Here is a 6,000-nt window from a genome sequence, read left to right on the forward strand (position 1 = left end):
ATCAGTATGCCATGGTCACTCAAATGTAACAGCCTCTATTTTATTTTAGGCTACGGCTACACTGCAATTTTTTGTGGAAGAGAATATGCAAATCATGCTCTCATTTGCATATCTTCTTCTGATTCTTTTTGTGGAAGAGGTTTTGCCAATAACAAGTCCCATGTAGATGGGGCCATTTGTTGGGGAAAAAAACCCCTTTTTCACAAGATCCCTTATTTCTCAAAAATCGAGGTTTACAGGATCTTGCGAAAAAGGGTGTTTTCCGACAAACGGCCCTGTCTACATGGGGATTTTTATTGGGAAAACCTCTTCTGCAAAAAGAATCAGAAGAAGATATGCAAATGCAAGCACAATTTGCTTATCCTCTTCCACAAAAAAATGGCAGTGTAGCCGTAGCTTTCATGTAAAGCAAGTTAACATTGTCAGCAAGAACTGGAATTGGAATTCTTTAACATGTCTTCCTATAACATCTTGGCAATATCTAGCACAAAGAAGATTCAAAATTATTTTCATTAATAAGGGCAAACATTTTATTAAACCTGCTAAGTACTATTCAGTCATTGTTTATTTTCATTCTTTTTGATCAGGGTCTCCCACCCTTCTTAACTGAGATGTACCTGAACTCTGCCAAAGTGTGTGGTCTGTTGCAAAACAATGAAAGCAAAGTTATCATTGACATAACAGGCTGTAGAGCTGTGTAACATAAAGCAGATAGGCAAATCTGGCTGCAGCATTTTGAAAGGGAGGGAGAAAAGACAGAGGAGGTATTTAGCATTCAGGGCCTTGGGAAGTATATCTGACTTTTGATTTGACTTCCAATGCTTGCTAATGAGAACTGAGTTTCCTTGGAAAAGGTTAATGCCACTAGGAGATAAAGCAGGTGTGGTCACTATGTAGAGTTGCTCTGAACATTTTGAAAAAGTGGTCATTTTAATGAAAAACAACAAAAAAGTCTGCAGGTTTTTTTAATGGAATCCCTTCCCTTCCACTCCTCATTAGCCTGTCCTAATTGTTAGGCCTATTGGTTAGTCACTGGTTGCAGAGGTCTGTCTTCTTTTCCATTAAGATTAATAATTGCTGAAGCATTTGTCCTTCTAGTATTGATCAAGTGTTTCAGTGTCTTCTCATTAACAGGCTTCTTCCATACTTAGAAGAGATACAATACCAGAAACAAACCTGCACAATGTGATTTTTTACAGTTTGTATCTGTTCATACATCCTTCTCTTTGTCCACATCTCATCACTGTCAGGATATTAATCTGAATTTGAGCATGGAAATCTGCTTTGTTTATGTATCCTGATGTCAACTTGAGCTTTTATTTGTCATTAATTACAAACCTCTTGGACTGTATCACATCAAGTCTTCCCATGGTACTGTAAGCACATCAATTCCTACCCATTTTACATAGAAATCTCTTGTTTTGTGTGCAGCTGTACAAAAATTCACTTTCAAAGTTCATTGTTTGGTGCAGTGTCAAGTTCTGACTAGATGATGTGAGGTAATGAATCAGGATATAGTATGACGAAAAGACCAAAATTCAAAGGGAACCACATTTCTCCATCTGGATACCTGCCATCAATTTGGAAAGTCAAGTGTCTGGTCTGAATTCTGGTAGATTTCTAGTCTAGGGAGAAGATATTAGAGGCAGGTAATTTCTGGTGTTTAGAATTAGTTAATAATTATACATAGCTCACTGTTTTCACAGGACTGTTAAGAATTAAGCACCCCTTCGGCATCAACTGTAGGACACGACAAGCCTTCACTGTTAACACTGTACCCTAAAACACGTCTTCACAGATCAGATGGTGCAAATACAAGTGTGCTGAGCTATACCATGTGCACTAAGCTAACGCACAGGCTTAGGGCTGGTATTCACAGCTCTTGTATCTGCTACTGAAACAGAAAAGAAGAGCTTATTGCTGAAGGGCTAGATTCTGCCTGTAGGCATAGTCCTCTATTGTGGGCAGCATGGACGCCCCCAGTGAAGCATGATGTCTCCCAAAACTCCTGAAGACGTGCGGGAGGACATAAACTGCTGCACCCATTTGACCTGGTCAGCATATACTTCCCCCGCTCTGTGGCTCTGCTGGCTGGCCTGCCTAGGGGAAGAGCACAGATGCATGCTCCACCTGCTCCCCAGCCTTTGTGGGATGCTGTGCTATCTGTGGTGAGCACTTGGGTAGCTGCCCTGTGCTGTTCTGAGTGCAGGAGCTGCAAGCTTGGCTGACTCTTAGGCAGGCTGTCAGATGTGGGAGGGTGCTTACTGCCTTCCCTGCACTAAATACCTGTAAGAGCCCCATATAAACAAAAGGGATAGCTCAAAAAGAAAGTAGCTTCCTTTAGATACATGCTGTTATGTGTCTTAGGCTGTATTAATGATCATACTGAGTTTTATGCCACTCAGGTGGGCTATGCATGAGATTTCTTCTATGGGTTAAATTTCCAAATACCTAGTAATCCCCACATGAGTAACTACCTTCTTCTGACTGTTTTGAGATAATGAAAAGTCTCAGAGGAGTAGCCATGTTAGTCTGTATCTGCAAAAACAACAAGGAGCCCTGTGGCACCTTCAGGCATGTCTAGACTAGGGAGTTATTTTGAAATAACTCTTCTTATTTCAAAATAACAAGGCGAGCTTCCACACTACCAAGCCTGTTATTTCAAAATAAGGGGCTTGTTATTTCAAAATCATAACTCCTGCTTGTGAAGAGGAATAACCTTATTTCAAAATAGTTATTTGGGGAGTTATTATTTTGAAATTAATAACCTGGTAGTGTAGATATAGCTTTAGAGACTAACAGATTTATTAGGGCATAAGCTTTACTGGGTAAAACCTACTTCATCAGATGAATTGGAGTGGAAGTTACAGAAACAAGAGTGTATATATAAGGAAGAAGTTGGGTCCATTTATCCTTTGATGTAGAGACTGTCCGGTTCGGCCAATATACATGGCAGAGGGGCATTGCTGGCACACGATGGCATATATCACATTAGTGGATGTGCAAGTGGATGAGCTTCTGACGGTGTGGCTTATGCAGTTAGGTCCTGTGATGGAGTTACCCAAAACCTATCCCTGCAACAAATCCCATTGCCAACTTTGTCACGTAGCTATACAAGAAATGCTAACTTCCACTCAAATTCATCTGATAAAGTGTATTTTTCCCAGGAAAGCTTGTGCCCTAATAAATCTGGTAGTCTCTAAGATTCTACAGGGCTCCTCATTATTTTTGAAATAATGAAACACTGGAAAGGTGCTAATGTAATGGGATCCATGTCTTTCCATGGTCATACCTTCACTTGCTTCATGGCTTGCTATTTGCGCTCCTGAATTCCAGGTTGCACCACTATAGCCAAAAGGCATCTGCTAAAATTATCTTCCTCACCCATTGCTCAGACCACATCAGTTTCACTTTTTATTTGCTCCCCTTGCTGTTGCTTACATATTAATACTAAACTTCTCTTACTGGCCATCTAAGTTCCAGACAGTTCCTGTCCTGCCTACATCTTGTGTATTGTTTCTTACTGCGTTCTTCTTTGCTCTGACAATGACATCAGCCTTCTCAACCTTTTTATTTCCTCTCCCCCTCACACCTCCTTTGTGCTTTTCTCCATACTTGCCTCATGCATAGATTGACCTTTCATTCCCCAAGTGTCAGCCCTCAAATCTCTCCTCATTCAAATCCCTACCAAAAATTCATTTTGTTCAAGAGGCTGGCCGACATTAGCTCAGACCAGTCAGATTCCTCCCCCACTGCATCACACTGGGAAAATGATGGGGATGATAAAAAAAATTGTAACATGACATGTTAAACAGATTTGTTTTCCCAACGCATTTTGTCCATTCAGTGTCTGTGTGTTTAGGTAGAACTGGTGAAAATTTCTTACGATGCATTTTTCTTTCATTGAAAAAATGTGGTTTTGATGAGAGCAAAGTTTTGTGGAAAAAGTGACATTGTTGAAATTGTTCTCTTTTGACAAAACTTGAATGAAAAAGGCCAGAGTTTATTGGGGACATTTTTATGCAACATGACGAGACAAAAATCCCACTGTCTGTCACGTTGGGTACGTCTACACAGAAGCGTCCGTTATTCCAAAATAACAATGTGAGCATCCACACAGCTAGCCTGTTATTTCGAAATAATTTCAAAATAATGGGTGGCTTATTTCAGTGTTTGTAAACCTCATTCCACGAGGAATAAGACCTCTTCTGAAATAGCTATTTTGGAATAGGAGTAATGTGAACGCTCCACTGCTGCTATTTCAAAATAGCTCTTCCCCCAAGCCATTCAAAGTAATTACTCCCCAGTGCTTCCTGGGGCTCTAAATCAAGGCAGCGCATCCACACCAAAGGAGCCTGTCTGGACTAATTTTCTGTAGTGTAGACATGCTATTTCAAAATAAGCTATTTCGAAGTATTTCTTCTGGAATAGCTTATTTTGAAATAATCATGCAGTGTAGACGTAGCCTTTCTTCACTCTTCCTTTCCCATGTTTCTTACCGTGGACAAAATAAAAAAGTTTGAAACATCTGAAATGATTTTTTCAAAACAAACTGAATTTTTTCATTTTGTTTTGAAAAACATTTAATTAAAAAAAAAAAACTAAAATTGTGTATTTTTTTCAATGAATGGAAACTGTTAGGGTTTTTTTTAATTAAAAATTATTTTAACTAACTCCATGGTTTGGTCTGATCCACTACCAGCACAGTGGGTAGACCTATTGAGGTCAGTGTTGCAGAAAGCGAATTTCAAAGTTGCGTGGATCCACTCAGGTGGAAACAATTGCAGGATTGAGGGCCTATAAACTCTTCAGGGCAAACACGCATGGGTTGTGCATATCAATTAATAAATAATATACCAATGCATTGGATACTCCACATATTCAAAGAGGCAGTAGAAAACAGAGGTTGGAGAAATATGTTTGTGCTGTGTTGTTTGTGTGTGTGAGGGGAGGAGAGGCAGAATCAGATGGCTCTATACTGTGAGCTTTCTGAAGAAACTGTTGGTATTTCTCTGATATCCTGCAATGTATCTCACTGTAAACACTATCATAACAGTCATGAATATTTATAAAGGGTCTTTCATACTGTAGTAAATTATTAGAACATTTACACAAAGAGAGACATTGTTTAATGGGTAGTGGGGTGAATAATGCAACACATTTTGTCTGACTTGTCATTCGAAATTTGTAATGAATTCATTGTAACCATGTTCCTGCTCCCTTTGTGTTTGCTAGCTGTGAATATTGCGATGTTTGAGTCCTACAGGCACAGACATGGATGTGCAGAAAGCTAATGCCAAAGTTGCATGTGTAAATATTAACGGGAGCCACATTTTAAATTTACTACATGCAGGTGTCTGTGCTAAAAGTGATTTCGCTTCCAACTAATCAAGGAAAAGAAACAATAGCGAATGACGTATCTGATCAATCGCAGCTCAGCAACAGAGATTCAACTGCAAATATTTGTCATCAAGCCAAACGTTTATAAAAAAGACATTGGTGAAATAAAGCTAAGTAAATCTGAGGGGACTGTGATTGCTTAAAGATGTTCAGTAATCAGAAAAAGAGGTGAAATTTATCTGTTACATTTGTTGTGCATTATCTGTTCAGCTTTAGGGCCAGGTTCACTTCTGCGCCTCAGCTCCATTTAGCACAGGAGAAGGGGTTGAGAGTGGGATCATTAGGGTGCTGGTTACAGCTCCTTGAATCTGCTCTGGTTCTGGCCCTGATAAGTCGGTGGAGTGCAGGCTTAGCATGGCAGAGCTTGGGCCATGCCTCTTTCCCTATCCCTCTCCACAGGCCCCTGCTCTTTTCTGACATGCCCCTCCACTGAGTAGATGCCACCAGTAGTATTCCCTGCTGACCATTTGCTTTTGAAGCCACAATCTCATTCCTTCATATTGCCTCTGTGGCATAAAGAGCTGTGCTTCCTCTGCTAATCTGTCCTTTACCTTACCCTACAAGTGTGAGTCCAGGGCCAGGAGCAAGAATTCCTGGGTT

Source organism: Pelodiscus sinensis, chromosome 2 (assembly GCF_049634645.1).
Source record: "Pelodiscus sinensis isolate JC-2024 chromosome 2, ASM4963464v1, whole genome shotgun sequence".
Taxonomy (NCBI): domain Eukaryota; kingdom Metazoa; phylum Chordata; order Testudines; family Trionychidae; genus Pelodiscus; species Pelodiscus sinensis.